We start from the raw sequence: 19,351 nt of genomic DNA, 5'->3' as shown, positions 1-19,351 counted from the left end.
AGTAAGGGGAGGATATTCTAGCAGTTAGTATGACGTGTTATGATTATTGCTAATTATATTTTATTTGTGTAGCATTTTACAAAAATGTTTTCGCATGCATTATAGGTCCTAGCACTAATTTACTCTTTTGTGCCAAGAACTGTGCTAGGTACTTTGTATATAATGTAACCAATCTTCGAAAAAAATTACACAGCAGGTGTGATCTTTGTTTCATACAAGTAGAAACTGAAGCTCAAAAAGTTGAGTCCTTCGCCCTTGCCATGGGACTGATAAATGGAGTGCTGGTGGAGGTTGCTGGTAATGGGGATGGCTACGTGTTTGAAAGGACAGGAGGTCGTGGGAAATCTCAGAACCTTCTGCTCAGTTTGGCTGTGAACCTCAAAACTGCTCTAGAAAATAAAGTCTAATAAAACAAAACTTGATATCTAAGAGTGGAGTAAAATATTATGTAAAAGCAAGCAGTTAAATAAATATTAATGGTCATTGACAAGTATATTTTAAGTAAGTAGTTTACTGCTAACAATTCCTTTTAAATGAAGGAACAATATATTTATTATAAAATAAATATATTGTTACTTCATATTGTTTCTTAGTATGGTACATTAAATTTATTCTTAATGCAAAATTCTCCTGGATTACACTACTTTCCATAGGGTCATTTTGAGCAAAGGTGTGGTGGCCCACCTTGGGAAAGACAGGTGTGTGTGTGTGTGTGTGTGTGTGTGTGTGTGTATGTGAATTTAGAATTATAGCAAAATCACATTATATATGATTGTGCTTGCAGTCTTATAAATCAACAGCCATAGTGGGGTATTGCACAATTTCTACCCAACACAAAATAGATATTTCACAATTACAGAAAGAATCTTGTTAATGTATCTAGCCTAGGTTTTCAAAAGTGGACTTTATTGGGATGTTACTAAATGATCTTAAAAAAAAAATTTAAAAACCTGTTCCATGTTTAATTCAGTTTGGGATATGCTGAGTAAGACAAACTCAAACAGATCCCTTCTGTGCAGCAGTTGTCGGAAACCTTATTAAGCTACAATGCATTGTGAAATTCCAAGAAGGTAGTTCAGCAGACAGCAGTTCATAAAATTACGTGAATATGTATCTTTTTTTCCACAACCTGGCTTTTGAATGTTCCCCATAACACAATCTTGGAAATGCTGATTTGGAAAAATGGATAGGTGAGGCCACTGATGAATTTTTTGGACCAGAGTTATTCTGAGTAAACTGTATGATATTCAGCAGGTCGTTACACGTAGTCTGTTAGTGTTTTGGACCATGTTTAAAAGAGCACTCTGTGTTTCCAAAATATATTGCTTTGTTAAAATAGGATTACCAGAAATCACATCAAAATTTACAATAGGGACCCTTTACATGTATTGCATAATCATCAAATTTTCTCATATTAGTATCACATATTTTTTCACTCAAAATTTGAATTAGGAAATTGGTAGTTGCAAAATAGTCATGGGGATGTGAAATACAGTATGGGGAATATAGTCTATAATATTGTAAAAACGATGTATAGCGTCAGATGGGTACCAGACTTATCGGGGGGATCACTTCATAAATTGTATAAATGCCTAATCGCTACACCATACATCTGAAACTGATATAAAATAATACTGAATTTCAACTATAATTAAAAATATATATAGTCACGGGATGTAACGTACAGCATAGGGAATACAGTCAATGGTATTGTAATAGCTATGGATGATGTATGGTGTCAGATGGGTAGTACTCTCGTTGGGGTTATCGCTTTGTGAGGTGTGAAACGTCTAATCACTATGTTGTTTTGTACACCTGAAACTAATAACAAAAGAAAAAGTTGAATTAGGAACAGATTTCTATGTCTTTAACACTGCCCCATAAATCACTCCAACACCTAGTTCAGTGTTGTAGACACAGAAGGTACTCAAATAAAAGCTATTTGATGATAATGACTTAAAGCCCTTGAAGACTTCTCATGTAGACTACCAGCTAAAAAGCAAATCTGGGTCTGTTTGTCCTGATACACTCTCCTGAATCCAGGTTTATTTGAACTGAAGTTATTCCCCAGAAATATTATCAAATCAAAAAGCAGGTAGAATGGCCTTTTGAAAACATAAGATATAAGACTTGTGCTTTATGTGGAAGACACAGCTTTTTAAAGGTAATCATTCATATTTTATAATGTGAACTGTTTCCTCGCAGTTTGGAAAATGAGTTATGCTGGAGGAATTGTAGCTTCTAGGTAGTAATAAATATGAATGTTTTATGTGGGCTTTGCTATTGTTTCAGAACTTAGCAATATACTTACTCTTTTCCCCCCCACTAATGTGATTTATAAACATGTATTAGATTAACTTTATCTGTCATAATTTGGAAAATAAACATTAATTAAATATGAGGCGAGATGGAATTAAAGCGTGTATCAAATTTTCAGGGTGGCAATATATTTCATCACCTTTTTAACAGACGTGCATTCAGTGTTCACTATGCCAGGTATCATGATGGGTACTGCAGAAAGAGATGTGGCTGACACATGCTCCACGTCTGCAAAAGGCCATCAAGACAGCATTTCCCTCCTGTGTAGCCATAGAGAAGCAAGCCTGATTTTCTTATGTCACATGAAAATCAGTATCATTGCTTTACAGTGGCAGCATAAAAGGGAAGCACTTTTCTCTGAAACAATTTTTTTTTTTTCATGCAAAATGAAGGTAGAATTGGTGAATACATATAGTTGGACTTCTCCAGTTCAGTGACTTCAGATTTCATATTAAGTGTTCCAGTTTGAGTCAGGTTAAAATTGGTGGGTTTGAGAATAAATGTCCCTTATATGGAAATGTCTTATGCTGAAAATATCTTAGAAAAGAGTACATAAACAACAGAATTCTTGCATCATAAATCAAGTTTCTTCCTCATCCACTGACTCATTTTCAATATATTTTCCAATAAAACCATTACTAATGAGCTCTTTTAAAATGTTATGTGAGGCTTGGGTACAGGGCATTTTCTTTTTTCTATTGTTTAATTGACAGGCACCATCTTTCTAGCGTAGCTTTGATCTTCAAAGTGTGCTGTAAATTGGACTTACAATTCCAAATGAAAACTTATCGCAGTGAAATGCACACTGACCTAAATTACAGGTGGTAAGGAATCTCAAAATTACACTTGGTATGGAATCTATATAAAGGCTTTCTACAAATAATATATATTATGGAAGATAAACAGTAATGAAGGGGTAAAAATGATTAAAAGTTCGGAAACATGGGCTCTATTTCAGATTCTATGGATGACTGTAACCTTGGAAAAGTGCCCAGACACTTCCTTAATCTTTTTTTCCTCATCTATAAAATAGTGTTTGGATTAGAATGGATCATTTCTTTCACTACAAAAAATTAATGACTCCCTAAGGACAAGCCAAAAACTCCCATCGATATTAACGGTCACAAGTATGTTAAAATTAAAATGTATATTTAAATTGGATTACACATATGAACGATGTTATATTAGTCACAAATAATGAAGCTAAACCTTCCTCAACACATCCTATCTCATGCAGGCCCCAAAAAGTCCACCACAATAGCTCTCCTAAAGTGACCAATGCCTTAAATATTGGGAGAACCTCAAAGCTTGGTCTTAGCATTCTTCCCTTTTTACCCTCTAGTCCTGTCCTAAGAGAACTCATCTATACCCGTGCTTTCTTTACCACTTAATGTCCATGATTCACAAACTTCATCTTCATTTCTGACCTGCAACATTCTGACTCATACATGCAACTACCTACTTCCTACCTCTATCTGTATATCTCCATACGCACCTAAAACTTACCACATTTCAACCAAACTCTTAGAATTGGTTTTCTCCAACCCTAACCCGCTGCCCAAGTAAGCATCGTCAGCATCCAGCTATACACAAGACAGACATTGCTTTGAAATGTTTCCCCCTCACTTCATATCATCAAGTCATCTTACATTTAAGTGTATCTCTTGGTTACCATGCCCAATGCCTCTTCCATATTCTAAGATACCCCTTTCCCTTAGCTAAACGACAACGTATCCTCCTAATTATTCTATTTTCTTCCACTCATGCTCTTCCCAAATTATCAATTTCCACACTGCAGTGGAGTGCTTCTCAAAAAGTTCAAACCTAATTATCTTTCACCACTGTTTAAAACTATTGAATGCCTTGTCTTTGCCCTTATAGTTCTGTAGTCACATAACCTAATCGAAAAGACAGAAAATAGAGAAATACACCACAAAAATGTATGTAAATTTTAAATTGTAATAACAGTTTTGAAGAAAATAGAGTTCAGTAAAAGGGAAGGGACTTGTGGCAAGGCCTGCTTTAGGAAAGCAGGAAAGACTTCTGTGAGAAAGTAACTTTAACACTGAGACCTAAAAATATGAGGGATGGGGGTGAAGGACCCTATTAAAGGGAAAAGCATTTCTGGCAGAGGTAAGAGTATTGAGAAGGTCTCAAGGCAGGAAAGAATTAGTTGTATATAAAGACCCTAGAGGAGGCCTTTTTTGTGTCTAGTCTGTGAGCGCTGAAATGGAGGCGCATGTCTGTTTTGCTCTCTACTGAAACTAGTGCCAAACTGTGGCATATAGTTACAGAAAGAAAATAGATTTACAGATATAAATCACTTTATACAATGCGTGAAACTAGTGCCAAACTCTGGCATATAGTTACAGGAAGAAAATAGATTTACAGATATAAATCACTGATTTATACAGATATAAATCACCTAAAACAAAAATGCGTAATTCAAGTTTCAAATAAATGTGTTATTTAATTACTATTTTGTAACTATTAATGAAAATGTTACTTACCAACTGTTCTTTGTTAAATTATTATACATATACTTGCACTGAAAAATATATCTGCTTAATTTTCTTTAGAATATCTATGTCTGTATCTATCCATATCATCCATCTCTCTTATGCTATTTGAATGGAAAACTTCTCAGGAAGGCTTTAAATAAAACAAAAAAGAAAAAAACACATAATTTTGGATTAGCATTGTCTATCAATAAAAGCTGTAAATAAGAGCAATATAATGCTGATACACATAATCCCTTTTATATCCCAGTACTTCTCAGTAGTAAATGATGAGCCTTCCTCTTAACACAATGAGCTTAAAATAAAATTTATGTTTACTCTGTTATAAAGATCCTTAAAGCAAGCAAATCTCCAAAATCAGTTGAGTACAAATAAGCAAAATACGTGTTTTATGGCATTTGAAATATTTCTATGATTTGATTCACTGTTCTAGATGGAAATTCAATTAAACTGATAGTTTTGAAACTATTTTTATCTAAATTAAATCATTCTTAAAAAAACGCACCTTCCTTCTGAAGAAATATATGTAAGATACTGATTTAATTCACTGTAAAACTGGTATAACTTCATAAAGTATGACAAATTAAAACATTTGATCAAGTATATTATTGGGACTGAATTATACTAAACAGCACATATGTTATAGTATTATAAATAATACATAAGACTAAGTCTCTATGTTGAAAATATAGTGGGAGTTTGTCTAGATAATTTAAACCTTCACTTCTGCATTATTTATGTAGTTTGTTCAAAGTAGGGTTCAGGCAGGATGAGACTTGATACACAAATCATTGTCTGAATCTCTCAGCTGGTTTACTCAGTAGACAGAGTTTTACCTGGCAAATTGCTCGTGTATATCATGATCATGTCTAATCAATTTCCTTTCCAAAATTGTGTCTCATTGTTGCAAATACCTATCTCCATAAAAAATGCCAGGTGTAGCTCTCAGCTAAACCTACCCACAGTTTACTGCCACACTATATCCTAGATTTAAGCATTCTATTTTATATCTGTGAAATTAAACCTGTTTCCTACTAAAACCTTATTTCTGGGCTAATGTCCTCCAGAAATATATCTGAACTCTATGATCTGTAAACTAACTTCTCTCTCTCTCTCTCTTTCTTTCTTTCACTCTCGCTCTTTCTTTCAAGTATGAAGGCTATAAATAATAAATTCTTTCAATACAATAATTCCTATGGTATTTTCTGCCTTTCTCTTTATAAAAGTTGTCCCCATCTTTAAATATATATATATATGACTATATATATGAATATATATATATGATGGTTTGAATCACTTTTAATTTGTCAAAGACATTTTTAAACTGAAATTTAATTGGTTCTGTAAATATGCTAGAACAAACCAATCAAACTACAGGTGAATGGATAGAGGGAAAAGTTCATTAAAGATGTCCTTGCCAGAATAACATGGTAGACCCATGTTCGTCACAGCCCTTCCTTCCAGAAGTTCATGACATTTGTTGATGTGCTCATGACAGTTTTATCCAAAATAAAATACATGGTGTGACCCTAAGTTTCCAAAGGCTTGTAGTGATTCTCTTTTTTGAAAGAGCATTAAAGATAATTCACATGGCACATAAATTATTAATAGCTCCAATTCATTCTTGTAAATTTATCCAGAAGCCATTTCATTGACAACTCATCAGGACATTTTGATGAGATTCTATTCTTATACAAAGCAATTACAAAGCTTTTTAAGGGATGATAATTAAAAAATGGAGAACTAAGTATTACTGACACCTACAACCCTATAAAAATGTTTTGTATTGTTTGTGTGTTTTTAATCTGTCAAACTGTTTCTCTGTTGCCCTATCATTGAAATCTTTACTATGAGATGTTCTACTTTGTAGTTCAAATAACCAGTCAGGGAGTCATAAAAATAGGATAATTCTAGATTGCAAAGATATCATAAGTTATTCTAGTTTTTTCCCCTCTACAAAGTGCTGTCATGTGGAACCAAGGTGCTGTAAACCGTAAAGGGTTAAACAGACAGGAAGTACTGCTACTACTCAAATCAATCCAAACTGTCAGATTTTATAGATGCATCCTTAATCCTAACATTCTAAATTTCCCATTGATTTTGTTTTCCCAAAAGGGGTTTCAACCTCAACTATCCCAAGAATTATGTCAATTGTTCATGAAAAGAAATACTGAATCATGTGCAGAAGGTCTTTGGAAATTGGGACATTTTAAAAGCTAAAACTGTGAGCTGGAAGATATACTGGACATCATCTTTCTGTCCTTTTCATTTGTTTTTCATGGAAATTGTATATGTAGAACTATAGTTAATGTTATTATAAATATTTTTATATATTTGTTTAGCTTATAGGAGAATTAGTACAGACTGTGCCCAAGATAAGCATAGACTTCTTGCTAAATGGAAACAGCACATGTGCAAAATTTCCAAGCCAGACAAAACAGAGGTGAGAAGAGAGGAAAGAGACAATAAATGCATTTGAAAAAATACTTTGCAAGTCAAATCTTACAGTTGCCAAGATGGAGAAGGGGCATAATCGTAAATAAGCAAAGAGATTATTTTAATTTGACTTAAAAAACAAACTAACAAAAAAACAGAAATTGCTGACATTTAATTGGGCCTTGATATTTTCTTATCTCTGAAAGAAACCGCTGCAGTGGTCATATACAGGTGTGCAGGGCACTAGAGACTTTCCCCCTCTTATTATAAAGACATTTATCACTAAAATTGCTCATTTCAGAAAAGCCTTAGGGTTCCAGTTGGCTATTATTATATGAGTACTGTTTTTACTATCCACAACTAGAAGGTATTTTTCTTTATTGCCTAGACGTAATATCCTTTCTGTATAAGTAACTTTACAATAAAGTTAGCCAATGCTTACTGTCTAGTCCAGAATTTTTCTTCAGTCTACCAAAAATATTACTTCAACCTTAGGATTATAATGATTCAAGGAATTACTAACTCACAACTATAAATCATTAAATACTTTCCCTTTCTGTGAGAAAGAAATATACATGCAAAAGTTGGTTTTAGGCAGACACAGCTTTTTTCCCCAGTGGAGATAAAACACAATATAAAGCAGGTTATTTTTCTAAATATTTTTAAGTAATTCATGTAAAAGATGGCTATATTATGATGAAATGCCACACATATATTAATCAGCGTTTTCAAAATTATCTGCACATGTGAGATGTGACTTGAAGGAACATTCCAATGCCTTGTGTTGGAACTCAAATAAATGAAAGCTTGTTACCATTTACTCAGCAATCCAGGCTAGCTGAATTTAAGAAAAATATATTGTAATAATATTGTTCAGGTCTTGCAACCGACTAAATGTGAGTTATCAGACATGCGAATCTGACTGGTACTGAAGATCCTAACAAGGAACATAATAAAATTGAAACCAACTGCAACAATTAACAAAGAAAAGAACTCAATAAACAGTCCAACAAGAAGCCCTTGTGAGTGTTCTGCCACAGTCACAGAGGCTGTTTATATCATCCAACTAGAAACCTCATTAAACCAGCTACAGCCTTTATTTTGAAGTCCCCTTTTTGTGGAGAGCTTCTGTTCAGTGACAGCAGTTTTTTTTCCAAGACATTTTCCCTTTGTTTTCCTCTTTAAGTTTGCATCTGTGGCAGCTTACCAGTCAATTCAGTGAAAAATGAGAAAAAGCAGTTGTTTCATCAAATTGACTGGTTGATTGTTAAAATAATTGACCCCACGACATCTGTACATGTAGACACTGACGTTTTGTGTGAACCCTGGACATGGCCTCTGTTATTTAAAATAAAACAAGTGGGCTTGCTTTTGGGTCTAACTCAAAATAACACCACCAAGGTGGGAAGAGAAAAAAAAAAACACATATACACTCATACATCAGAGTGACTTGTATCGTGCATAATACAATTAGACTTTTAAATGACCTAAGTAGAATGTAAGAGTGGTTGGGAATAAGTAGAATGAAATGAAATAAGAAAAAAAAAAGAAATATATATATATATATATATATATATATATAGAATTTGTGCTCATTGTTCCTCTTCCACACCCCAAGTGCATTGTCATATATATATGTGACATATATATATGTGACATATATATATATGGTGTGGAAGAGGAACAATGAGCACAAATTCCAGTCAAACATGATTATATAATGGAGCTAAAGTGGGTAAAAAATAGGGACTCGCTGGAATTCGTGGTGGGGTAGCTTGGAACCAGCAACAGGCTGCCCTTATTGACTCCCAGCTGAAAGGGCAGTGGGGGAAGCTGAGGTCTCAGGAGGGACCGAGAGAGATTCTCAGACTGAAATGTGTGAGGAAAGGTCAGATAATCTAGGTTGCTTATTAGAGAACAGAATAGGCCCCTTAAATGTGTAAGCCTTTATATTGATTGTGTAACGTGTTTGCCATCGTTATTTTACTTGAACCTCATGCGTGCTCTTTAGGTACACAGGACAGATAGAATCATGTATTCCCTTGTGGTGGATGGATCAAGGTGGTTTGGAGAGTTTAGGTGGCTTTCCCAAGGCTGTATGGGGGAGGGAGGTGGGCAGACGGCACAGAGACTCTGTTAAATCTGAGCTGAGAGCCTCACCCTCCTACGTTCAGGTGTTCTCTCCACCATCTGTGTGGATCCTGAGCTTCAGCTCCTTAGCCAGGGAAATGGGGTTGTCTGAGGTGGGCTTCCCTGGAAGTAAAAGCTGGGACAGGAGTCAAGAGGCCAAGTTTCCGTTGGGAAGTTCTCTTCACCAGAAACTCGTAAATAGCATAGGGGAGGAGAAAGAGCTGAGCATGGATGCGGGCTCAGGCCAATCTAATCTAGCCTAATTACAGGACGCTCTGCAGTAGAGAACAAAACTCTGCACCATTGCCTCCTCTCGCCTCAAAACTTCAGGCTATGGAGCCAGCGTTTTGTCTCCCTCATTGTTGTCAGAATCATCTGGAAAGCTTATAAAACACAGATTGCTGGGTTACTCCCAAATTTCTCATTCTTCAGTAGACCTGGGGTTGGGCCCAAGAATGTGTTGATACAATTTCCCAGGTGATGCTGCTGCTATGGATTCTCAGACCGCCCTTTGAGATCCTCCGCGCTAGGAAATAGGGAGCAGGTGAAGCTACTGAATCAGAAGAAGCGCAGTGGTCAGATGACGTAGCAGTTCCGCGTCCCCGGCACTGGTCTAGGAGAGATGAAGCAGGCAGGATCCCAAGCTGTGGCAGAAGGAATGAAAGAAGGGTCTACCTGGTGACAGACGCCGTGGTGACTGCAACAGGTAATGAATATATGGGGGTGAAGAGCCTGTGTTATGAATGAGTAGGTTCTCCACTACCTGGGCCGTCTCTGAGTACCCAACTTGAGGGAGTCTTCCTTCTGTAAGCTGAAGTTAACATCAATGCTGTCTTCGTAAGGTGTTTGTGAAAATCAAATAGATTAAACAAAAACCAAAAAACAGACTAACTAATATAATGTCTAACAAGAGGAAGCATTTGATAAATATTAGTTATCATTATCGAAAGGACAGGGAGTCGGGGATAACTCCAGGCAGTTTCTGTCTTGAAAGTTAAGGAGAGCGCTTTGCTTCGAGTTCCTAGCAGACGCCACACTGGTTTTTACTTGTAGATCTTGGTTTCTGCTGTGTCCTGTATGCTACTCATCCTCCCTCCATTGCCGTTCAGTATTATGCAAGGCGCATGTGGAAGGGGAAGGAATAAAAGCCACGCTAGTAGCCAAAAGCCCAAACCTTTTACCAAACGTTTATCGAAAAATGCAAGGTTTAAATGTCCAGTGTTTTTCAAGTGATGTAGAACTTTCTTCCTTCTGCTACCTTCCTACTCTGTGTCAAACGTAGGGAATGTGTTTTTAAAGGAAATGAATATGAGATACATTAGTATCAGTGACATACATTAGATTTCTTAGGCAATCTCTAAATGTGTTGAAATACACATTGTTGTCAAGAGCTAGATTGTATCGTGAGTTATCTAACTCTGATGGGAGAGCCATTATTCTATAGGAACTAATTTCAGTGGTATTTTATGATTAAGACTGAGGAAAAGAAAAAGTGGTATATAAAATATCCATTTCTTTTTGGGACATCAAGGATATAAATTAACGCGTGTCTTTAATATAGTCACGTAAAAAGATGCCAGGAGACCGTTAAGTTGTATGGAATGTAATTAAAATTATTTCTTTTAGTTTTCAATGTTTGGCAGAATTCATTCCAATATTCCTCTTCTGGTGAAGATTTTTATTTATTTAAACAGGGTGTTTTAATTTCACTGATGTGTGGAATACAGAACTGAAAGCAACATAGGAACAAGACAAACAAATAAAGAAACAAAAACTCATAGACATAGACAATAGTTAAGTGGTTACCAGAGAGTAAGGGGGGAATTGGGGTGGTAGATAAGGGGTAAAAGGGATCCAATATATGGTGATGAAAGGAGAACTAACTCTGGGTGGTGAGCACACGATGTGACATATAGATGATGTATTACAGAATTGTTCACTTGAAACCTATGTAACTTTAACCATTTTCACTCCAATAAACTTTAATGAAAAACAAATAACAACAACAAAGAACAGGATGTTTTGCTCCTCTAGGTCTAACATTATGCAATTATATCCCATTAATTTTATGTTTCTAGAGGCAACATTTTAAATGAAACTTGAGATTTCAAATGTCTACTACTAAAAGTCGTGTCCACAAAAACACACGACATCATCTCAATTTATTCAATAAGATATCTTTGTATATTCATCGGTGCTACTGTAAAGTACCAAAAGTTGATATGATTTCATTAATCTCATGGCATTTGTAATGTCTGAGTAGCCCACTTTCAATTATACTAGGCAAGTAAACACTTTTTAAAAATCTTTTTCTCAAACATATTTTAGAAGTATTTCAACAAGGTGGTTAGGAGTTTTGACATTCATACTTATATAGAGCATTGTGTGAGCGGATCTCCAAAAGTCCAAAACTAATGCATACTGAATAATATTTAAAGAGCAAACAATTGAGAATAATGTCAAAGGATGAATTCCCACTTTGCCCAACCCCCCAGGAATGAGTTTCTGCCATTGCAAATGTAATTGTGTGCCCTCTATTCCTAGAAAGGCAGTATGGAATTAATAAGTCAAATCATTTCCTAAAATGTATAGCAGTTGTTCAGATATTGTCAATGTCAAAAATTACCCCAATACATCCCTGCACATTTTCTCACCCATTAGTAGGTGTTCCTAGGGCATGAGTTTAATTGTAACTTTTAAAATATGATTCCCGGGGTATTAGTATTATTGATCTGTATCATTCTGACATTTTTATAATAGAAGGTGTTTTTGTATGGGAAACAAAACTCTGGCTGACAAATGAAAAGCAAGCCAGTTGAGTCAGTATGCATATTTTTTTGAGTCACCCTGCCCTTTGCAGAGCTCTGGCAAACTAGTTTTACTCATCTTTGTAGGCGATGCACAATGAACAGTGACTATAACAACTACAGTTAAGAAGTCAGCAGCTGCAGATAGTAGAATGATTCACATACCAACACGTGCTACCCAAACACCCTGACAGCATAAATAACAGGGAACAAGGTTTTTATGCTAAACGTTTTAGGATCATGCCAAACTTCTTAGTTGAACCATTTTCCTTGAAATAATGCCCTTATTTCGGAAGGATACTTCAGAAATCTTTTTGTTTTGTATTTGAAGCTGTGCCGTGTAACTGTGGTCAAGTCAGAAATATTTTTGTTCTTGCCCTTCAATGAGAAAAACTACACTTGCTTTTCCTCGGATAAAACTTTATATTTCAGATGGTCTGTTTTTAACATAATTTAAAGGACAAACGTTTCCTAGCCCTTCTTCTTCAGTAAACATTTATTGAGCACAATTATCTGGAAAGCTCTTTACTAGATGTTAATGGAAATTCACAGATAAGTACGGCATGGTTCCTGATTTTAAATTTGTCAGGGGATGCAATGTATATATGTACTTATAGAGAAAGATGATTTTTAAAACTTAATACACTTACAGTCTTTAAGTAATTGTGTTCATTTAATTCATTTGTTATCTTCTTTTATGGAAATCATTTAGTAAGTCCCTTTTCATTTTAAATATGGCTGTAATTTTTTAAATTAAAAAAAAAGACAGACTTCAGATGGTTGTTTCCATAATTTTTGATCTGAAAATGCTTCCTCATTTAGAGCAAACTAGATTTTTTTCTTCCTCTCTTTTGAACTTTGTTTTTCTTTTTACACTCTTCCATTCATTAAATGAAAAATTGCTTACTATACAGAAGTGATCTATTTACTATTTAATAGCTCATATGCTGATATTCTGGGTCTTCTTATTAAAAGAGAGAGAAGCATAGAGTTTACATATTAAATGAGTTTTAGAACTATGCTCTGTCACACCAAATTAGTGATTTTATAGACCTTCAAAATAAAATTTTATTAAACCATTTAATAGTCATATAATGGAAGAAGAATACGAATTTAAGTAAGGCTGACCATTACATGTGTTAGTAGAAAGACATCAAGCCAGCTGTTAAGTGAAAATGACTATTATTTAGTGGTTATTTTGATCCCTTTTATGCGTTGTAATGAAACGATTTAGTCCCACACTCTAATGACTAATCTGTGTGGTATATAGTGATTTCCATTTCATCAAAATTAGCTGTGCCATGAAGATAGCACAAACTTTTTTAGAAACTAAAAGCAATTGTTTTCCTTTGTTCTCTTCACAGCTGCATGTTCTTACACAAAGCTGATTTCTTATTATTTTACAAAGTATTTTATTTAAAAGTTGCAGAATCCCCCTCGATACTTGTTTTTATTTGTCCATATCGCAAAAATGTCATCTCTGTGTATGTATTGGAGATGACCTTGGCCACTTGCGTATGGAGGCCATTGTAAAGTCTGCCAGTCTAGGCAAAGTTCAAGATGCACATCTTGCTGAGAGTGGTGCTCAGAGATCCAACCCTGAATTATTTCATGTCACAAATTCCCATGAAACTATTTTCTCTATGGGATGGAATTGGGGCTTTCTTCTATCCTGATTCCTGAGTTAGTGCTAACGTCTGATCAGCTAAGGCTACCTATCAGGCTGCTCCAAGACCAACCCCAGTGTAGACCCTTTGTATTCCACTTAAATTAGGACTTTTGTGATAATGTGAGTAATAAAGTTTTTCTGTGATAGAAACATTAAATGTGTTCTATAAATAATCAAGGATACTAGCAACCATTTCCTGAATGCTTACTATATAGCTGTAAGTGGGGCTGTTGGAGTGATTTACATAGATTAACCCACACTCAGAAAATCCAGCAATACAATCGTCTTCTGGTCGTACTTATTCTTCAGAAGCTGTGAATGAACCCCAGAAATTTTTGACAGATAGATTTGCTAGTATGTAGGGTCTATTGTAATCACTTTCATATGATTCTTACGAAAGTGTCATAGTCTTACAACCAGAGTAAAGGTACTTATTAACATGATTGTAAGTCTGTTCGCTTGGTTAAGTTTCTTCACCTAAGTCTAAACCTTTCTTAAAGTTTCCATTGCAGTTCTACTTATTTCACAAAGGAAATTTGAATTTTTTGCATAGAGAACAGCTAGGGTAAAAATGAAAAATCGGTACTTTTGAGTGCAGGTTAGGTCTTCAAATTCAACAAAGTTTTTCTCTAGATAGAAACCAATTCATATACTGTAGTCTGTTGTTTCATTTTTTACTTATGTATTTATTTTTTTCCTCTGTTCCCTCTGCCCTTAGGGTTTTAGAAGTAGGTGTCATTGCGTCTCAAGTTGCCTATTGTGAAAATCAACTTGCATTTGAATGTGAATCTTGACCCATAAATGTCACTGTGGTCCACTGAGCATTTGACTTCAACATTTCCTGTTGTAAAGTGAACAATGGGAACCTTTTTTTTTTTTTTCCCTTGAAAAAGGGGACTGTGACAGGGTATGTGTATGTGTCTGTGAGGAAGTGCAGCACAGATGGGAGAAACTGCAACACTCAGGGTTAAGGGCATGTCTTCAGCTATTGAGCAAGACGATAGAACACAACCAAGTTCCTGAAAAATACCAGATTATCGTTTCTGTTTCCAATTCACTTCTCCCTTTCAGAGGATTGCATTCACTCCAGTTACCCTTAGTCTCTAGTTGAACACTTTGCTTCAAAGTGACGCTATATCAAATTATTTTACCTTTACTCTGCTGCTTTTTCTTCCCCTCTACTTGGCATACATAAACTTTCTTCATCTTTAAATCCACATGGATCGTCCAATGTGTAGAATAATAGGCCTGTGTTTGAGGAGTAACCGAATGAATGCGCACAGACATGAACAGTGCAGGAAATACTATTCTCTGCATAGATGACCAGTACCTATTTTTAGAATTCCACTTTCTAATATAGTTTTGTACAGAATCTGTGTTGTATGCTGCTATTGTAGGTAGAGCAAAAGTCAGCTGAAAATTAGAGCACACAGCTGTTTTTTAAAAATCTGGTTTCTGACAGTGCTTGTTTTTATCTAACTAAATTTGATATTTGATTGATTGATTGACTGAAATCTGACAGAAATATGTGACCCAAGTAGAATTTTTATCCAACTTGGAGAAACCATGCATGGAAAGATTATTTTCTGCTGGGTTTTCAGGTCAAAAGGCATAGAAAAGAAGAAAAAAATAATTAACATTTATTGAGCCCAGACTCAGTACCTAGGTACTTTTCTTATGTCCAGAGTTCCCCTGACAATATTTATGATTCTGGTGAAGTAGGGTTAGTGGAGCAGGTATTAAACTGCTGGTCAAACTCAGATTACTCAGTGGTGGATAATCCAGTTTATAATCTTCCTTTACTGTATTTAAGAAAAGACTCCTTTGAGAATGTTCCTCTTATAGTCTTTCACTAGAAAAAAGGGCAAAGAAAGAGAAGGCAGATGAAAGTTCACATAGTAATAAGAACCCTTCATGATAAAGGTATAATGAACTAAAAAAAAAAAAAAAAAAAAGTGGCTAATTTGTTTTTGTTTGTTTGTTTGTTTTTGTGTTTTTGTTTTTTTGGTGGCTCTTACTAAGGCAAGTTAGGTATGCATTCCGCCACAACACTGAGGCAAATTCATGCTTACATAGCAAACATGACCATTAGACATATAAACATGAAAAGCTGAGGTAAAATTTTTGGTAAAAGAGGGAAGAAAAGATGTATGTAGAAGGTGGGTCAGGGGATGCAGTTTCAGTTGCCTTCAGAAAGATTGCCACGTGCATATTGGACGTGTCAATCTGAAATAAAATGTGATTCCCGGGAATCCAGAATGGGAACAGAGTCTAGTTGATGGAGCTCATGAAAGCAGTTTGAAATATCTGCTTTCTCTGTTCAAAGGACTAAAATTCAGGGATTAATGTGTTAGTCATTCACAGAGAGGGCAGGCCTGTTAGCATTTAGGAACCATCAGGAAAGCACACACATGTGAGTGCACGCGCACACACGGACCATTTAGCACTCCGTCACACCTCTCACACAAGGAAAGTAGACATCAAGATGTTCTGTGCTCTTAAATCACTCAAATCAGGGTCATCTGCATTGTGAAAAAGCTCTGAGATTGTGTGGTATCATTGCCAAAACCATTGTCATCACGTCTCGTCAAAGCAAAAGACATTTGTTTCTGGAAGAAAAGCCAGAAATATATAAGTGAGGTAGGGAAGGATTTTTTTTTTTAATGGAAATATAAGCCTTTAAATAAATAATTATCTTTTCTGAGCACATTAAAAAAAACATATGTATAAAAAATCATACTGAAAAAATTTATACTCAACGAAATTGTGACACTCACTCATCTAAAAAGCTTTGCTCATTCAAACCAGAGAGATTAATCACAGAAAGGAGATAAAAAATTCCCTGAAAGAGAAGGGAAATAATTTAGCAGTAAATCATAGAGCAGGGCTAACATGAATCACAGAAAAAGGTACCAGCTCTTATGATTTAGGTGACATATAAAAAATAGCCCTTCGTGGATTGACAGTTATAGGTATAAATGATAAAATTATTCAGCAGTAGTATGTTCTCTTCTTGCCATTTGTCATTTTGCATTTGATTACTTCTAAGAATTTAATTAAAGGAGCAACAGAACCGTATAGACCTTTTGTGACTCTAACAATCAGATACCTTTTTAAGCCTTTTTAAAGAAAAATATATGACTATATCATCACTTTGCTTTGTTTTTACTAAATGCTCCATGCATCTTCATGCATGTTATTTTTCTTCTTTAATCATTTTAGGCTTGCAAGAAAAATTTTTTAAGAAAACATTAGAAATAAAATCCAAAGGCTGCCATTGTTATTAGCAGGGAAATTATTTTAATTTAAACATACACTGAGAGACAGAATAAGAACAGCTGCTTAACTGATGTCTCCAGATTTTATTTTTGAACTAAAAATCAAAGATAATTGTGTTGTTTTTTTTTTTTTCTCTCTGGCTCCCCAACTCAAAGAGATGAATATGAGCTCTGTGTTTGTGTGTGCATGTATGTATGCTTGCCTACACACACGATCATACATTTCATATCAGCATCATAGACATTTTTTTCTGTAACAGGACTACAAGTGAAAAACTAGTGTTTAATATGGAAGGTGAATGACATCTTTTCAAAGTGTGGGTAAAAGTGCACCTTTAGCAGAGGGGACCGCTTTACATGAATTGGGCCTTAATGTGCCTAACTACACTGGAGGGTGCCCCCCCGCCATACTGTATGTTCTAATGGCATGGTAAGCGGGTCCATACAAACTAATTCTGCAATCAAGTATTCACTATCAAAATTCTTATAAGGAAAATAAATGTTTCAAGAACGATTGTGACCATTATACAATGTGACCAACCAGTACGTCCTTAAAAATACACCTGTGTGTGCCTTTTATTTGCACTTAAGAACTGTTAATACTATAAACCCAATTCTCAATCACTTTAAAGTTTTGCTTCAAACAACTTCAGTGTTTTAACTGACTAAATTAAGGCTTTTCTGTGCTTCCCCCCATCTCCCAGAGCAGAAATTAAATCAGTTTTAATTTATTTTATTTGCTAACACTGTGGATATAATTATTGCTGCTGAGTCTTTTTAATTGTTTTCAACTAGGTGCTTGTCTTTAAGTTGCAATAGACTTCTAATTCCACATTGTTGATATTCCCTTGTTAATTCTGACAAAGCATCATAAATCCAGGTATTTAGGTTTATTGAATTTTGAAATGAGGTGATTAGTTGATGCATGGATGAATGAATTGATGCAAAACAAAATGAATTTTATGATTTACTATGGTTTACAAGTTCCCCTGGAACCATTATGTGCAAATTGTAAAATGTATTAAGAGGTAAGATATCACATTTATAATCAACTTGGCAAATTTTGCTCAAGTAAAGATATTCAAGCATTCTGCAAAAGAGTCACTGTTGAATAAGTGTTTGGCATACACAATTAATTTTCACTGTGTTGTCTTATACTCTATCATTTATAAATGTAAGAGGCTAATGTGTAAGATGTCAAAGGCTTTGCAATCAATGCAGAACACCACGCTGTGTCATGTTTTAGGGTTTTACGTTGTAGTCTAATGCTCAAAGTAATTACCAGATCAAAGTTCTAGTAAAATGCACGTAACTGAGCGTTTTACTTTAAAACAAAAGGTTTCTCCCATATTCTCTCACCGATGGAGGCCATAAGCATGTAGATTTTACATTACTGCGCTATGGCACATAATCTATGCATTTAGTTTGGTATGACAGCAATTGTGATAATGTGTGTCTTTGTGGCCATTAACACAGCTAAGTTGGATGGGGAAAATTAATACCAAAGTTTCTAGGTAAGGATCTATGGCTGGAACGAGTAGGCAGTGTGTATAGCGTGGTGTGAGGGGCATCAAGGTATCTTTGCTACTACTGAAATTCTATCAGTAGTAGTTCATCTCTTTTTTTTTTTTTTTTTGCTTAATAATAGTATCAAACACCCACCGTGTAAGATATCCTTCCATCAGTTCTCTCAGATCAGCTGTGTTGAGAGATGCTACTGTCTTTGTCATAGAAGTGGGGAAGGGTAAGACATGGCAACTACTTAAGGAGTTGAGTTCTAGAAGAGACACTGCACAGGAGAGTTTCTGGGTAGTTACGGAGACTCTCAGAGGGCCAGGGGATAGGAGGACAGGGAGAGTAGCCGAGGCGTATGCCGGTCCTTGTGTCCAGCCCCAGCCCTTGAGTACTGCTACATAGACAAGTTGGAGAAGATCAAATGCACCAAATCTTTCAATCCCACATAAACTATCAGGTCTTAAAGTTGGTGTCATGCGATATTCATCCTTTATAACTATGTTAACTGAATGTGATCTGTAAACGAATACACAGTGGTTAACAGTGAAGTTCTCATGCTAAATATCCCATGGCAAATGTATAAGACTGTGTCCACTGGGTTAAAAACCAAGCTTTAACTATTCATTTCTCTGTGACTTGTCTTAGAGACTTCACAAGCCTTCAGAGGTGACCTGTCGG

The sequence above is a fragment of the Rhinolophus ferrumequinum genome, chromosome 4, assembly GCF_004115265.2.
Source record: "Rhinolophus ferrumequinum isolate MPI-CBG mRhiFer1 chromosome 4, mRhiFer1_v1.p, whole genome shotgun sequence".
NCBI lineage: Eukaryota > Metazoa > Chordata > Mammalia > Chiroptera > Rhinolophidae > Rhinolophus > Rhinolophus ferrumequinum.
This window is presented reverse-complemented; position numbering follows the sequence as displayed.